Source organism: Pongo pygmaeus, chromosome Y (genome assembly GCF_028885625.2).
Source record: "Pongo pygmaeus isolate AG05252 chromosome Y, NHGRI_mPonPyg2-v2.0_pri, whole genome shotgun sequence".
Lineage (NCBI taxonomy): Eukaryota > Metazoa > Chordata > Mammalia > Primates > Hominidae > Pongo > Pongo pygmaeus.
In genome coordinates this window covers 15,823,680-15,841,615 of record NC_072397.2, presented here as the reverse complement: position 1 = coordinate 15,841,615, position 17,936 = coordinate 15,823,680, and the positions used below count along the sequence as shown (strand labels likewise).

Below are 17,936 nucleotides of genomic sequence, written 5' to 3'. Positions count from 1 at the left end.
TTAAATGTAACAATTCTATTGATAGTATACCTAGTACTTTTAGTTTTGGTATGGAAAAGTAATACAAGTAGAACAAGGCAACAAACCATCTTTTCAAAGTGGTGGTATGCGGAGAACACCACCTCCTTCAAGACACATAAGCCCTTTAGGAAGTCTCAGATTGAAAAGAGAAAGTAGTGGAGGAACAAGAGGATGGCATCCCTCAGGTGGAGGACACTGGGATAATATTTTAACATATAAAGATGAAACCATACGAATGAAAGACAGTGTTTGAAGATGTAGAAATTTCTGAATTATATTGACTTCCTATGAAAAGTAAAAATTCTTGTTAATGAGCAAAATGATTAGCAAGCACTAAAGAAGTATTATAAGAATGATTGAACTTATATCTAAAAATTGTTTTCAAATTTGAATTACTTTGCATAGAAATAATGCAAATTTCAAACTGAATTGAGTTTATGATTGCTGATTTTCTGTACTCAACAGGATTTCTGCAGAACTCATTCCCACTCATAATACTTTAGAGTTTCTTACTTTGGGGCCCCCAAGTTCATAAAAGTTACATTGTCAAAATACGCCGAAATCATGACAACCTTCCAAAAGAACATTCGTAACTCAGTATTTTGGAATCGATTTCACAATATTTGTTTTCCTGTGAATATACGTGCATACACATACACAAATCTATTCCTTTTTCACTTTGACGTGGAGAAGATGCACATTGGCCTGCCGTGCAGAATCTTTCATTTCAGGAATGTAGAACTTTAATTTCTCCAAAGAGTCTGTGACTCAGGAAAAGTCTAAAAACCACTGCTTCACAAATAAGTTTGTAGTTCCTCACTGGAAGATGAGTCACTGAAAATGGTTTTTATGAGAGATTAACTTGATAGGAATGAGGGGTCAATTTTTACTTAAAAAAAAAAAAAGCGAATCATGCATTAAAACTATACCTATTGGTTGCATTGTATTGTCTATTAACCAACCTTCAAAAACCTAACGTGTCATTTGGAGTTTGAACAACTAGATGTGTAATTCATTGGAGATGTTTTCTCAGGTTGAAGTTGCAGTGTATGTTCCATTCTAAGAGAGAGCTTTGTGTCCTTTTTAGTCTCAACTGATCTTGAAGGTGAAGTTTAATAATACTCTGCCATGTACGAGAATGTCCCTGTTGATATCTGTGACACCACAAGGGAACTGGAATATTTCTACATTTTTTGTAGACATATAAAACATTTTTCGTTATTTAAAATGCAATTCTTAAAGATTATCAAAATGAACATAGCCACGCTGAAAATTACTATCTCATAAAGGAACTGTAGGAATTCTAAATTCTGTTAACACATTTTACAGCTAATCTATTTTTCTGAGGTGTCACTTTTTGATTCTGTAACTATTTGATTTCCTTTGAGTGGAATTTGGTTTAACATTCTGATGTTCTGAAGAAGCTTTCTTCATACCATAATGATATGAGCAGCCATTTATCATTGATCTCCTAATAGGTTTTTCTTGATCTAGATTATAATTAGATATTTAACTGATAGATTTCTGCTTCCCATCTCTCACACACCAATGTGTAATGATTCCTGATGATTTTTGTAGATTTTCTAAACAGAATTTTATTGCTTGAATTACACTAATTTCATACACAAATGCTAAGTTTTATTTAGAGAAATGTGCAATTTTAAGATTACAATATGTAGGAAAGATTTGCAGACATCTAAAATTTAGCCATTTAAGAAACAGTGATATTTCTCAACTGAAAAGATTTTGTTTGAAATACAGATGAGGGCGGACACACTCTTGATCTCAACATGAGTTCTTCTAAGGGAACATTTGGGGTTAAAAGAGGTCCATCTTCAAGAATTCGGAGTCCTCCTCCTAAAAAATCTGCTCCTTCCACTATGGCAAGAAGAAATGGTGGGATGGGAGGTCAAGGTAAATGCTACCTGAGAGGCAGCCCGTAGGTTTTGTATGACTGAAAATGAGCTATTTACCCGAATGCTTAACTTTAAGATTGAGAAACATATTAGAATTGTCACATACATGACAAATTTTTGATCCATAGCTTTTATTACACTTTCCATCTCACCAGGTGAATTTCAGATCCATGGTGAAGAAATACTTGCAGATCAAAGAAGTGATTACAGTGAGGCAAACACTCCATTTAATGGTTTGCTTCCTAGAGAATTCCTCTTAAGTTTTCTTAAAGTTCCTGGTAGTATTGTCTGATGATAGGCCTCTTAACCTAATCAAATCCTCCATTTCCTAGGTCCCTTTATATTGGACCCCTGGTGTTCCAATCTAAAAATTGCATGTTCAGTTTCTTTGTCAGTTTGGAGTCTTGCTCTCACCAGGGCAGAGTGCATTGGTGAGATGATGGCTCACTGCAGCCTCAAATTCCTGAGCACTTCTTCTGTTTTTCAGTCTCCTGAATTGCTGTGACTAGTGCAATTCTTCTGTTTCAGTCTCCTGAACTGCTGTGACTAGTGGCATGCACCACCACACCTATCCAATTGTATGCTTTTTTTGGTCTATAGTTTTGTAGAGACAGCATCTCACTATATTGTCATAGCTGACATTAAAGCCCTGGCTCAAGTAGTCCGTCTGCCTCAGCCTTCCACACTGGCTCCAGCGCGAGCCACTTTGCCTGGCCATACAGTTGCTGTGACTTTGGTAATGCTTACATGCAAGGCAGTCTTACTGGTTATGTGAGGATACTAAGAAGTACAAGAGCATTGCTCAGAAAAGCGGTCACTGGGCTTAAATACTATTTGAAATGGAAAGTAAGTCGTCAACGGTAGACACGGAAGAGTCCAAGATTTTTCAGTTAAGAGGATATCACAGCAACGCAGAGTTGTGAAACCCAAGGGGGCTGTATATTTATCATTAAGATTGTACAGGGAAGTTTACACCTTAACACAAGATCCTTAGTGCAGGATTTGAAATTATTTGAGGAGAGAATTTAGAGCTAAGCAACATGAAGTGAGCAGTAGGATAAAATAGAAGGAATACTCTTGAGAAAGAGAAGAGTAAGATTTTGGACTGAGCAGAAAAAAGGAAGACACAAAAGTCACAGTTCTCAGCCAAGAAGTTTAAGCAGAACAAATTAAAATTCTGACTCAAGCCTGCATCATAATATGGAGGAAATGGAAACCTTCCATTTTCAGTTTTACATTTCCTATTAGAGGACTGGTGAAGTTAGGTAATAATTGAGTTCACAATACACAGGCTAGCACATTTCCACTAAAAGATTAGCCAGTGAACACACTGGTGAAAGACTGACCTCCAAGAAATAGCACGGAGAACCTTTAACACATGTGTGTGTGTGTGTGCGTGTGTGTGTAAATTACATGGTCACTCACCTGGGATGATATTTCCCTCTGTGTGTGTGTTGTGGGGTCACACACCTGGGATGATTGTGTGTGTGTGTGTGTGTGTGTGTGTTGGGGGTTCTCACACACCTGGGATGATGTTTCTGTGTGTGTGTGTGTGTGTGTGTGTGTTCTGCAGTCACACACATGAGGTGACATTTGTATGTGTGTGTCTCTGTTGTGAAGGGGTGATGTTTTGTATGTGTGTGTGTCGTGGGATCTCACGCACCTGGGACTGTGTTGCTGTGTGTGTGTGTGTGTGTGTGTGTGTGTTTTGGAAGGGTGATCCTTTGTGTGTATGTGTTGTGGGGTCTCACACCTGGGATGTTGCTGTGTGTGTGTGCTGTGGGGTCACACATCTGGGATGATGTTTCCATGTGTGTGTTTGTGTGTTGTGGGGTCACACACCTGACATGATGTTTCTGCATGCGTGTGTGTGTGTGTTGTGGGGTCACACCCCTGAGATGATGTTTCAGCGCGTGTGTGTGTGTGTGTGTGTGTGTGTGTGTGTGTGTTGTGGGGAGTGTTGTGTGTGTGGGTTTCAGGGTCTGCACACGTGTGTGATGCTATCTGGAAGTTCTGTTTTGTCCTCCGGTTCCTGGCCTTGTCCCCATCCCCATCGCAGACCAAGGGGGGCTGCGCTGCCACCCACCCTGCATTTTCCGGTCAACCGCAGCAGCAGAACTCCCAGAGGAGGCTGCCGGGCCCTGAGACTTTCTGGGCCGCCTTCTGTACTCCATACTTTCCTCTGTGAAAATTTTGCTGTACAAGTCAGTGTCTTGATCCAATTGCTGTGTTGTTGTGATTTATACTTTCCATAATTCTCTCTGGTCAGGATTTTCAGATTTATGACCCGCATGCGCTCTGCTGTCATGCATTCCAGAGAAGGCCGTCTGTGTCTGGCCTGCCTGCTGTCTGCTGGGAGTGCGCTGCTCTCTTGCACTGCTCTTCCCTGACCAGGGCCTGGGGTGCACCCCTGACATGGCATCCCCTCCTGCCTGGCTCCGCCTTTCTTGGGGGCGGCAAAATCTCCCTCACAGCCCTGTATTCCTCCCTCACCTCCTCCCGAGGCAATGGATTGAGAGCTGTTACTGACGGACAGGGTGGGGGGCTGGGGGTGAAGCCTGCAGATCCCTCCTGCATGAAGACCCCATGGAAGTGGACAGCAGAGGGGTCCTATAGGCTCTGGTGGGGATGAAGCCCGCGTTTTAGAAGGAAAAGCCATGGGCAGCGTCTGATGGGCATCCGGGCACCGCCCTGGCTGTAGCAGCAGGTGGCCTGTGCTGGCCAGTCCTCTCCTCAGCTAGCCTGCAGGTGGCCAGGATGCTCTGAGCTTGGGCAGCCCCTACCCTCCCTCAGACCATGTTCCCTGGGGCCCACATGCAGAAACAAGAGCACACTGTGGAGGGGGGTCTGAGTCTTTATTCACAGGCCCCAGGGGATGGAGGCAGCAAGGACAGAGACGACGGGGATGGGATGGTGCTCCAGGATGGCCTCTCCACCCCCAGGATTGTCAGGGAGCCCCTACAAGACTGTGGGGGCTGGAGGATGTGGAGTCCCACGAGTGGTGGAGGGTCTCTGCCTCGAGGGGCCTCTCTGGCCTCTCTACTTCCAGCGCCCACCCACTTTTCCCTTGGCCCAGGAACCAACCTTCTTGCTGCTGCAAATGGGAAGCAAGTGGTCCTTGAGGTTCAGGGCCTCTGGCCGTGTCCCTCCTGCTCCCCCACACTGGGAGGACTGTCAGCCCGACGCCAGGGTGTTCTCAGGGCACACCCCCGGCTTCAGTCCAGGTAGTGCACACTCACCTGTGCCTGGCAGACAGAGGTCATTAGTGTGGTTAGGGGGCTGGCACGTGAGCCTGGGACACCCTCCCTCTGTCCTCCCTTCCTTGCCTGAGGTACCACTGCAGACAGAGCCCCGAGCTGGGAAAGACGATCTTTGCAGATAATGATAATCCTCCCAGGCCTCAAAAGAGCTCATGCCCCTCCAGGCGGTGGCCTCCGAGGTCTGGCAGTCCCAGGAGCCTGCCCCATTTGTCTGAGCCCTTCACATGGCCGTGAGTGAGGCAGAGCTGGGTGCCGGTGAGCCATGGAGGCAGGCAGGGGACAGGAGTGCACCAGCCTGCCAGGCGGGCCCCTTACAGACAGGCTGTTCAGCAGGACACATGGCTGGCAAAGGCTGTGCCTTCTCACGTGTTCCTGAGCACCCTCAGCACATGGACACAGGCAGGCGCCTGCCCACCATGTCAACTGCCTGCCATCAGAGGGACCTGCAAGGATCCCTGATGACACAACAGGGAAGCTCTGAGGTCATGTGCACCATGGAAGACACTGCCCTGGGTGCTGCAAGGAAGCCAGGGCCACAGGAGGAGGGAGAGGGATCCCAGAAAACATCAAAACCCCAAGTAGCCCCAAACACTGCAATCCTTGGGGAAATGGAACTGGCTGCACCACTGGGCTCGGTGACAGGACCCCCAGAGTGGCATCACTGGAAGCACCTGGGTGCAGCCCCATGCAGGTGATCGAGTAGCTATGCCAAGGGATGCCACAGCCTGCAGGGACACGATTTTATGGAAGAGGCATCATCATCATCCTGAGGAGTCCATGATTTTGGCCAGTGTAACAGAGGGGCTGGTGATGAAGCCCTGGCTGCTTAATTTCCTGTCCTAGGTCCCTTGGAGGGTGGGACGCTCGAGGGATGACCCGGGGCCCAGGTTGGCCACACCAAAGGCCGCCGTTGCAGCCCCATCTGGAGGTCCCCTGGCTACCTTCTCCCTGCAGCCATTGCCAGACTCAGGGTGAGGGCATGATGGGCGAGTCCCACTGGGCACCCTCCTCCTGGCTTTGCTATCCCCTAGGGCTCCTCTGGGTGCAGGAGAGGAAGGAGGCTCCGGGTCCCTGGCCACAGGCCTGCACATGCTGTCCCAAGTGACCTGGCCAAATTAGTCTCAATTCTGTCCTACTGAGGCCAGCCACCACCAGCCATTGTTAGGGATTGGCTACAGCAGCTGGTGCGGAGGTCCCCTGTGCGCAGCACGGAGCAAGGACGGCAGGGCTACTCACTGGTTCTGGGCCTGGTAGATGCCGCTCCTGAGCGTGGTGATCTGTGAAAAACACGAATGAGTCACTGTGGTGAGCCGAGGGCCAGGCCTGTGTGTGTCGGGCAAAGGCTCATCTCCACCGCAGGGTGGGTGGAGCTGCTGGGACACCACTAGGGCTCCTTGGCTCCCTTACTGCCTCCTGGCTCTTTGTGCAGGGGGACACTATCCTTTGGCCCTCTGGCTCGTGCCTGGACTTACTCTCACCGGCCTGTACCGGACTGGGCTGCCACACATGGAAGCCTGGACCTGGCCACTTACCGTTAGCCTGTGGCAGGATGTGGGGCCGGGGCCTTGGAGCATGGATGGGGAGAGGGTGCAGGTGAGGCCTGTGGACACCTCCTTACGAACTCTGGCTCCCTTCAGCCTTGTCTTTGGGGCAGAGGAAATGGTGAGGCTTTGTTAAATAAGCCCCAAAGGTAAGGCCAGGCGCCTGGTGTCCTCCTCCCGCCATGGACAAACAGGGACTTTGGTAGCCTGGGTAGCAGTCGCCAGGTCCTGCAGGGCTACACCCTGGCGCTGAGTCTGGCAACACCTACCCCTCACCTCAGTTTGTCTTCACTGAGGTGGTTGATCTTGAGCGGCTTGCATCTCTCAGTGAGAATCTTCAGTTTGCGGGCTGTCTGCTTCTCGCCTTTCTTCTGGTCAGCCTGTAGGGGACAGGCCCAAAGAGAGGGCTTGCATCTCTCAGTGAGAATCTTCTTCATTTCAAAGGCTGTCCGCTTCTTGTCCCTCTTCTGGTCAGCCTGTAGGGTGCAGGCCCAAAGAGAGGGGCCCAGTCTCTGGAGGTCACTGGGTGCAGCCCACACTGAAGGCTGCCACCATGCTCCTAGCAGCGGTATGCACCTTTGCCAGATAGCTGCTCTAGTTGGCTCCCATGGAAGACAGAGCCTTACTCTTCTTCAGATCGTCCTCTGCCCTCCTCGTGGTGTCCTCCTCCTCCCTTCTGGCCTTTTCCTCCAGTGGACACCCTGTCCCCAAGATGCTCAGGGATGGAGGGAGTGCTGTGCTTCCTGGGCAGTTTTTAGGGACCCATCCTGGGCTTAGAACTGTCTGGAAGGAAGCTCCAGGTCTTGGCCAGGACTCGTTCTCTTGCACGGGTTTCTGCAGGGTGTGGAGGCCTTAGTCACTGGCTCTGATCAGCTGCCAATGACAATGGGAAACCCAGGAGAAGGAAGGTCGCAGCACCCTGCATTTCTCTGGGCCTGGGTCTCGTTTGCTGATGAGGCACGGGTGGGGACGGTGCACTCCTCACCGCCAGTCTGCTCTGGCGTTCCCTCTCCTACTCTGCACGAGTCCTCTGCTGCTCTGCTCTCTCTGCACGGTGCTTCTGGTGTGGCCAGAAAAGGGGGTCTGCTGGGCCTTCTCCCCAACTGCTCCCATGGTTCCCCCCAGTCCCTGCTGCAACCTGAACTGCCCCACTGACAATTCTCTCCTTGAGAGCGATCAGCTTCTCTTCCTCCTTCTTCTGAGCCTCAAAGTGTCCATCAATGAGGGCCTGGAGCTCCATTAGGTCTTTGTTCTGACACTTCTTCTGGATGTCCTGTGGGCAGGGGCAGTGGGCATCAGCCCCACCCCTCTCTCCAACCTCTGCCCTGCCTGGCCTGCCTTGCAGCAAGAGGCCCCTTCCTTTGCTCCAGCAGAGAAGCCCTGTCTCCCTCGGCCACCATGAAAATGGCAAGTGGCAAGGAATGCTTTGCCTTCTTCACATTGCCATGGCTGCTATCCTCATAGGGGCCAAGGGTGACCTGATTTCAGAGCCACACGGCCGGGATGGTGCCCAGCCACAAGGTCCTCAGCATCACTGGGGTGGACTGGCTCAGACTTGGCTCTGTCATCAACCTCAGAGATTCCCTGAATGGACCTGTCAGAGAAAAGACTGCTGAGTGACAGAAATTCGTTGGATAAATAGATGGGAATTTGAACAGATGAACTCACGGATGGGTGGATGAATGATACAGGATGGACACAGATGAGTGAGTGGATGGATGGATGGATGATTGGAGAAATGGGGGATGGACAGGTGGATGGATAGGTGAATGGATACAACAGTGGGTGGATAGTTGGGTGAGTTTATGCATGGGTGATTGGGTGTGTGGATGGATCCATGAATGAGTGAGTGGATACGTGGCTGGTTGGGTGGATGGAAGTAAGGGTCCATGGATGGATGAATGGGTGGATGAGTGGGTGGGTGGGTGATTGCATAGGTGAGTGGATAACGGATGGATGAATGAGTTGAAGGGCGAATGGGTTGGTGGATGGGTCAGTGGATGGATGGATGGAGAGATCAATGGTTAGGGGGTTGCATGGGTGGGCAAGTTGGTAGGTGGATGGACGGATGAATGAGGGATAGATGGTTGGGTGGATGGATGGGTGGATGGGTGAGTGTATTGATGGGTAGGTGAATGGGAAGGTGCTTATGTGGGTGGGTGGATGGATGGATAGAAGGATAGATGGAGGAGAAGGGTAGAGAGATGTTTCTTTTTAGAGGGGTTTCTTCTGGTCCAGGAATAGGTTACGGTAGAATTGCCCAGACCCAGGGGTCCCTAGCTCTGAGTACTTGGGAGGAAGTGACCTCCTGAGGCCTGGCCTGGAGCCCAAAACCTGGGTGGTGGGGAAATTGTGGCCATGTTGACCAGAGTCCTATAAACTTACATGGAAGTCTCCTTTCTCCTTTTCTGGGATCTTAGGAGCTGTGAGTCTCAAGAGCAGACAGAGAGGCCGATGAGCAGAGACACGGGAAGCCAACCCAGAGGGTCAGCCTGGTGCCTTTCTCTGCCTGGCTCCTCCTGACCCTGGTGCCCTCCTGCTCTGGCCTCCAACTGAGGATGCCCTGCCTAACGGCAGGTTTGCCCCAGCTTTATGCTTCTGAGGTTTGTAGCCCACCATCCTGAGAGTGGCTTGAGCCTCGTCAAGAAGGCCTCACCTTCCAGCGCCCCTGTCTGCCTTTCAGCTTCTTTCCATTGCAAGTGTCGCTGCACCACAGATACCAGGGAGGGTACCTCTGTTTCCTTCTCAAACAGAAAAACAAAGGCAGCCAGGTCGTGTGAGAAGCCACGGTGCGGTGGCCTCCCTGGGCAAGAATGGCTGCTGCGAGCCTGGGCATTTCCCCAGCCCCTCTTTTTCTCCAGCCCCTCCTTTTCCCCAGCCCCTCTTTCATCTTCCTCTCTGGGGTCCAAAGGAAAGAGGAGTCGAGGCTGGGAAGGAAGCAATCTGAAGGGGAAATGAGGCCCCCTCTCCGGTTCAGTGTGCGATCCCCTCCTCTAACCAATATACTGCAGTTGCAGTAAAGAGTTAAAACAACACTTTTTTTTTTTTCAACAATATCAATCAAAAACTGGAGCAGTAAAAGGTTTCCTAGGCTCAGAAGCAGCAGAAGGTGGCTCTAAGGGAAGGAAGGCCACATGATGCCACACAAATGAAAAACTTCTGTACGTGAAAAAAAAGAACAATATGTAGGCCAAAAAAAAAAAAAGACTCAAAATATATTTTCAGCAAATACAGAGAAGACTTATAACCTTAGGCAAGCTGATGACTAAGAAAACACAGAGACACCTCTACCATGAGGCAAATGAGCATCGGCCATAGCTACCAGTTCTCAGAGAAGAGACCACCCATCCACAAACAGAGGGAATCGTTGGCCCCGAGTGACTACTGGGGCTCAAAGCCAAACAACCACGAGGTGCCCTTTCTCATCCATCCGAGGCTGCGACATGAAAGCACATTTCTGTCCTTGGGTGAGGAGGGTGTGGGACACAGACCTGCTCACATCCCACGGTAGAAGACAGTGTTGGCCAGGCCTTGTGGGAAGCAATTTGGCAGTGGATGTCACAGACTTAAGATCATTCATCGTCTTTCACGCTGTAATTCCAGTTCTGGGAAATAACCCTAAAGATGGAAAATGCTTTCCAACCGGCGTTATTTATGATAGTAAAATATTGGGGAAAGCCTGCAATAGGGGAATGGTTAGGAAAATTATGGTTTGTCCATTGGTGGAATATCATGTGGCTATTCAAAGTATTTAAGAAGACAGTGTGAAAACTTGGAAAAATACTTATGAATAGTGCTAAATTTTTTAAAAAGCAGAATTCAAGGCTGTATAGACAGTATGATGTTTGAAAAACAGCGCCAAGTTGAAATCTTTTTTTCCCAGCCCTATGTATGGAAAAAAGGAAGAGATAAGGCTTTTTAGTTCCTTCTGCTCTTTTCCACAGTCGGGCTGGCTGGGTGGGAGAATTATAGGTGACTTTTCTTTTCTCCTTTGACTTTTATATATTTCCAAATGTTCCTTCATGAGGTGTTTTATTTTCTTAATGAATAAACAAACGTTTTCTCTAAAAGGAGAAAATATCTCGTGATCTGGCATTACTTTTCTTAAAATCACTGACAAATAAAACGCAAAGGATGGAAATAGGCCGGCTATACCCTTTAGATGCGCTCACTCTTCTTCTGAGACTCTGCAGTGCTCCCCAAGTGGGAGCCAACAGTGAGTGTGTGCTAAGATGCTCTAAGATTGCTCCTCGTGCAGAGAAAAACGACGGCAAAAGCACTCAAGAGATGAATCATATAGTGAGTGCTGTGGCTTCTGAGTACTGATCAAAAGCAGAAAATTCGCAAGAGCTGCAGTAAAAAAAACAAATCTACGAAGTGCTGACAAGCAGCTACGCTGAGGACGAGAGCCTCCAAATTTGCCCAAAAGGGGAACAGGGGCCCCTGCACAGCCAAAGCTATTTTAGACACGGTCAAGGTGTCATTCTGCAGTGAGTTTCTGGGGTGAGTCCCCCACCTTTCTCCCACTTCCTGACTCACTTTCCTGTCGATTTTCACATCTAGGGCTCTGGGAGTCCTCAAAGTATAGTGGGGCATGGTGCAGTCCACCGAAGGCCGTGGGGTGTTGTGGTGGCCCGACTCCCTGCACCCCGCCTTCCTTCCTCGACTCTCTCCCACCCCCGTCTCCTCCCTTCTTTGTCTGTAGCCTCCTCCTGCAGGAAGCCCTCCTTGTTTGCACCGCATCACCTTGGGCAAAATCACACCCTTCTGGGACTCCCAAGCCCATCTTCCAGGTGAGCCTCATCCCTCCCACCTTGCAGTCTGAGCATCCCTCCGAGCATCTCTCTGAGTGCAGGCTCCAGGCAGCGGGCCCTGGCCTGCTCCCCTACCTCCACCACGGAACACACTCAGCACCAGGTCTGCCAGGACCCCACACTCACTTGGGCCTTGGCCTCTCCTTTGGTCAGCACACCATCAGCGTGGGGAGAGGGAGAGAGAAAGCTCGCGTGAGACTCGGAGGCCGGGGGCCTTGGGATCCCCCTGCTGAAGGCGGCCCTCCTTTTCAGCTGGGTGTACCCCCACCCCCCAGAAATAAGACAGCCCAGTTTCTGCTCTAGGCCTCCAAAAGCCCCTTTGAAGGGCTTTGAAGGGGAAGAGCACAGGGCCTGGAGCCGGGAGGGAGGGTGAGGAAGAGGAAGGGAAGAAATAGGAGCTAGACAGGCAGAGTCTTTGAAGGCTGGGAAGGGAGGAGTGGGAGGAAAGAGGATAGGGGCTTGGAAAGAAGATGGGGAAGGAAGAGGCTCGGGAGAAAGGGGAGAGGGGGCGCACCTGCCGGGGCTCTGGCGCTGCCGGGTGGTCCTGCCACTTCCCCCTCTGCTGTGTGGCAGAAGCTCAGAGCCTTGGCATCTGCGAGGCCCTGACAGCCCGAACCCGGTGGCACCATGTGGAGCAGCAAGGCCTGGCCTTCCGAGGCCCAGGCGTCAGGGGAAGAGAAAGATGCCCTCGGCCCTCCGAGTCTGAACCAACGCCCTCCTCTGCAGTTGGCTGATGCCAGCAGGCCTGGGCCCCGGGGTGGGGGTAGGGATCCTGCCTTGCCAGTGCCCAGCCCGGGGCCCGGTGGGCCTCGAGTGTCCAGGCTGGCAGATCCCTCGGTTGCCTGGGAGCCCCCTGCACATCACAGAGAGCCTGCCAGCACTCTTGGTTTTGCCGGGGGCCCTGAGGTCCCCCGTTCCAGATACCTTGGTGGGTGCGTGTGCATGGGGAGTGAGCACTGGGATATCCTGAGCGCCAAAGTCTGGCCAAGGGCCCAGAAGGAATGGTGTGGTGAGGACGATGAATGGGATGCCGGCCCCGGCCTTGCTGACTTAGGGGTTTTGCTGGACGCAGCGCCTGGCTGAGGAGGAACCCCTCGGGGTGGGAAGGCCAGCCAGAAAGAAGGGCAGGATGTGGTGGGAGGCTGAGTGCCTGAGTGCTTGGGGGGAGCGACCACATAGCCAAGCAGCAAAGCTCTCCTGGCGGCCCTGCCTCCTCTGCTCCTGCGCCACTCTGCCTTGCTGTCTATCTGTCGGCCTCAGTGCTGCTTCCAGAGTGACCTGGCAGCCCTGTCACCCCCACAGGCCATCTCCTGGGCACCCTCTCCCTGCACAGCTGGAGCCCCATCCCCCGCCTAGCATGCACTTTCTTGTTCAGGGGACTCTCTGAGGCTGGAGTCATGCAATAGCTCAGTCCCAACAGGGAGGAGCCCCTCAGCCCCACAGGCTCATGAACGGCGGAAGCTGAGAAGCATTCCCCAGCTGGGGCCCCTGACTTGAATCTTCAGCTTTCCAACCTCCACCCAGGGGTTCTGCCAGCCCCACTGCCAGCGAGGCCAGGCCCACCCAGGGGGCGTCCTCGCACCGGGTGTGTCTGGCTCGGGCCCAGGCGCTGGGTGGGATGCTGGGACCTGACTGGGCCTTTGCACACGTGGCCCACAGCTGTTTCGGGTCCCCAGCGTTCCCAGCTTGGGCCTCAGCCTGCCTTTCTGCTTCACTCCACTTGCCCCTCCACAATCCCTTCCACGTCACCCCTCCCTACCTTCCTGCTTCTGGCTTGCTAACCGGGGCAGGGTGGAGGCCTCTCGTCCTGAGCTCTTCCCACCCCACTCCGGTGGATCCAGAGAGTCCCAGTGGACCCCAGCACCGTCCTACCAAGGCCTGCTCTGCCTTAGACTCAAGGCTGGCCACCCCCACCTCCCATCTTCCTGTTGGCGGCCCAGGAACACCCTCCTGGTCCCCAAGCTACAGAATGAATCCTCTCTGCCTGGGAGACCCAGAGGAAGTCTGCATTCCATCGGCCAGCCCTTCCTAAGCCAGGGTCCTCACTCTGTCCCGAGCCCAGAGGCCAGATCGGGTTACGTTGTTGGTCCAAACTGCACAAGGGGTGGGCAAGAGGGAGGAAGCGAGAGAGGACAAAAGGGAGGACGGGGGCTCTGGCCTGGAGGCTGAGGAGCGCCGGCGTACCTTCTTGAACTTCCTCTGCAGACGCAGCATCATGGTAGGCAGAAAGGGCAGGAGGGAGGGAGAACCAGTGTGAGCGGTGGCAGCACACAGAGGAGGGGAGGGGAGGGTCGAGGTGATGGGGCAAGCAGGCCAGGCCGTGCGGGGTTACACGGCCCCTCTTGTTCCTTCTTGGGTCCTGCACCCCCCAGATGGCCACACCTGCGCCCACATGGCATTGAAGTCACGCAAGTACCTGGTACATGAACTTCATGGGACAAGGAGGCCACTGAACAAGAGGCAAAACCGTGGGTCAGAGGTCAAAGGAGAAGGGTCCCAGGTGAATGGAAAAGCGGCCCGTCACCACTGCAGCCCGAGGGTGGGGTGTGTGCGGGGAGCCAGCAGGACACGGTCAGAATTGGCCCAGGCACCAGCACGGCCCCAGTCCCATGTCCCCAAACCCTGCTCTCAGCATCCGGGAGAACCCTAGATGGGAAAACGGAGCCTCAGAGGGTGGCCAGGAGCTGTGGCTCTTGCCCTGGGTGGAGGAGGCTCGGCACTGGGGCTGGACCTTCCTTTGCTAGACCCCATCCCCTTTCTGTCCGGGGGTGCCCCCAGAAGGGGGTCCGTGCCTTTGGCCGGGGCGCCAAGGCCCATGCATGAGGTTCTAACCTGGCTGGGCAGCACCAGGGGCCCACAAGGGCAGGGCTGGTAGCCCTGGGAGGCAGAGCCACAGATGGGCTATGGGAGGTGTCCCCAGGACCCCCACTTCCTCCTGCCATCCCAAGAGCTGAGGGCCCACTCGTTCAGTCCCTGATGGGATTCTTTCCACCCTCCGAGGGTACTGGCAGCCCAGGGTGCTAATGACATCTCTGCCTGCTGATCTGGGCATGAGACCCCAGCCCTCTTATCTGCCCCCAGGCCGTGTGCACCACAAGGGTCTCACAGCAGAAGGCTGTGAGGGGGCCTGGCGACAGGGGGGTGGCAAGGGCATGTGCACAAGGGACCCGACAGTGGCTCTGCCCCCAGCTGCCTTCCCTCCCCCGACCCTGTACTGTCCCACGATGTGGCTGGGGTCCCGGCCAGGCCCAGGGCTCAATGCCACCACGGGTTCTCGGCTTCCCGCCCTGGGGTGGAAGCTGGGGTGGGCCTACTTCTGGCCATGAAGCGTCCCCTCTGGCCCATGCCTGCGGATGCCCTGGTGACAAAGAGCCTAGCCTACACCTGCCTGGGGAGTCCCTGGCCCTGCTACTTCCTGGGGGACTGCGTGGAAGGCGTCCCACCCTCGAGACTCCATGCTGTCTCTGGTCAAGCATTGGCCATGGTTAGTGGGTTACATTAGGTCCACTTGTGGGGACCCCTTGGCTGGCTGGTACCTCGTGGCTTCCCCACCCTCTCCCACACCCCCACACGGGCTCAAGCCAGGCCCTGGGCCCCTCTTGGGGACCAGAAGTCCTGTGTTCTCGTACCTTCCTCATGGATTTCTGCAGTGGATGAGAGCTGGGGGTTGCGGGTGGCAGGGGGAGATAGGAGAGGGTTAGACAGGGACACGTGGCAATTCTTAGAGGTGGCGTGGAGGTCAACGTCTTCTGGAGCAGGAACGCTGGGGAGGAGACATGGGGGCCAGGGCCTCGCATCCCACTTACCTTCCTCCTGGGCTTCCTCTGAGAGCTGGAGAAGCCTGGAGCAGGAGAAGGCAGGGATGGGGGAGAGAGGAAACAGAGACAGTGATTAGCGCATACTCGGGCCGCAAGGACAGGAGGCTGGCCGGCTGAGAGAAGAGGGCCTGGGCTCGCTTGGCTGCGGTAAAAGATGGGGGTCAGTCCTTCATCTCTGGTCAGCCCCGGTGAGCTGGGACTGCCACCAGAAGAGCTGTTCACTGTCAACTGGGCTGGGCCAGAAAGCCTGGGGTCATCGGAAAAGTACACGAGAGGGCTGGGAGAGCCATTCTGAAAGCACATAGACATAGACGGACATGGGGTGGACATCTGCCTAGAGGGTGAGGGGGTTCTAGTGGAGCCCAAACTGAGCCTCAGGTTGTAGCAGGCCTAAGGGTGGGTTTAGGAAGCCGGTAAGGGATGCTGAAGCAGCTATCCATTGAGACCTGCTTCTCACACACTGAACTTAGCCACCCAGGCCACTTAGGCGGCTTAAGGTTCCACAGCCCTGAAATGTGCGTGTTACAGTTCCCTGATGGGTATTTCTGTCTCAGCCCATGGATGGCCTGGGTTTGCTCACTGCAGTCTCTTTTCGGAGCTTTGGGTTGTCCATGTGTGTCCCAGCGCCAGCACCCACAGGACTCTCAGCCCCCAGCCCTGGCCTCCTCTCTGAGGCCCTAACTCCCTCAGGTAGTACTAGAGGGGATTGAGCTACAGCCCCTGGCTGATGATCCAGGGGACTGGGGAAAGTGTTCCATGACAGGTCAGGTCTTGCCTCAAAGCCCGTTCCCCAGAGGCCAAGGAACAACCCCCAAGCTCCTTTCACATGAGGCCCCACAGCGGCCCCACCTTAGCAAGGCTGCAGACCTGGGCATTCATGGTCAGCCAACCAGCTGAAGAACCTCAGTTAGGCAGATTCCTGCCTGTAGCTGGGGGCTTGACCTTCATGATCCCAGAACCCCTAGCCTGCAGTGGAATGAGTAACCCTGTATCCTCCAGGGAGAGGAGTCCCAAAGTCTTATGCCAGGTGTACCCTTCCGCATACCACCTCCTCTACCATGCCGGGAGGCGCTCCTTTAGGAGGACGCCGACACGATGCTCCTTCATGATCCCTTCCATGCAGAGATAAGTGTTGTGACAAGAGGAAAGCTTCATCCTGCCTCCGGTAGGTACCTGGGATGGCTGAATTCCGGTCACCTGCCTGGCTAAGAAGGAGAAAGAGGAGAGACTCAAAGGGACCTTTTCATCTAGATGGGCGGAGGTGGCCTGCTAGCTGGGGTGAAGCATGCTTTTCTTCTTCTCAGCTCTCCCCGTAGACACCTTGTGGTACCAAGGTGACACCAACCTGACTCGGAAACCCCACCCCTTCCCCAGACACAATGTCCACAGCCTGAGGTGAAGTTCCCTCAGGTAGCTAAGCAGGACGTCTTCACGCTTTGTGATCCGGGCCGAATTCTGGGTGTGCACCTTGGGTTTCTGGGATGAGCCTGCTAGAAACAGGCATGGGCAGCCGGAATGGTTTCATGGCTGGAATTGGCATGCAGACTCCCCTTCCTCCAGGGACTTTCCAAGAGAAAAGTGCCCTTCAACATTGTGCTGTGTGTGACGGGTCCTTGGCGCGGATATTCTCCCCACTTCCTGATGAGCTTGCCTACCCGTCCCTACCACGTGCTCTGATGGCACCCACAAACAACCTGCCTTCCTATCTACAGGAGCCTGACCTCGGTTTCCCTCCCGTTCTCCATCCTCTGTCTTCTGGCTGAGCCCCTGCGGCTCTGGCCTGGCCCCACCCCATCTTGCCTTGGGAAGCCTAACACCCAGCCCCAGCTGCCAGCCAGCCCGAATGGGCAGCTGCAAGGTTGAGGATCTGGCCCAGAAACTGGGCATGCGCTGGGGCCTGGGGTGTTCGTGTAGCCCAGCTCCAAGAGAAGGATGTCCAGAGAGTCCTTTGCCAGCTGGGGCCAGGGCCAGGCTGTTCCCTCTGATCCTCCTCCTGCCACTTGGCGTCGGCCTCCTCCCTGGCCACCACCTGGACCACCGCCATTATGTTGTCCACAACCAGCACCGCATCCTCCCTCAAGGCCGCCTCCTCCCTCTGCACCGCTGCCGCCCTCTCCTGCCTCAAGGCTGACCACGGGAGCCCTCCTCCGGAGCTCCCACAGACCACGGCCTACTCCTCCCTCCCCACACCTCCGCAACACCTGGCCTCTGGGGGCCGCTTCCCCGGAAGCCCGCGGGCGTCCCCTGCTGACAATCCTTTGCCACACCTACGTGGACACAGTGTTCCCGGGAAGCCCCACCGGGCCCGCAGCCCGCCTTACTCGCCGTGGGCCATGGGCCACTGCAGGGTCACCTGCGTGCAGGAATCTAGGAGCCATAGGCAGAAGTCCTGGTCTTGCAGAGCCCTGCCAGCGGGCATCGCGGCCGCGACTGCGCTTGCGGGAGCCTCTGGGTCAGTAAGGCAGTACACAACAGCGTCCACGAAGGCAATCGATGGGCATCCCTGGCTGCTGGCCTCCAGTGTACCCAGGGCACTGGATGAGAAGTCCTTCGGAATGCTCCTGGG

The 17,936-nt window shown here is 53.8% G+C and overlaps 1 pseudogene; it reads right to left on the bottom strand.

Annotated features, from left to right (window-relative positions):
* Positions 1 to 7,010: 7,010 nt before the first annotated feature.
* Positions 7,011 to 17,414, bottom strand: LOC129025694 (troponin T, fast skeletal muscle-like; annotated as a pseudogene).
* Between the last annotated feature and the right edge of the window lie 522 nt (positions 17,415 to 17,936).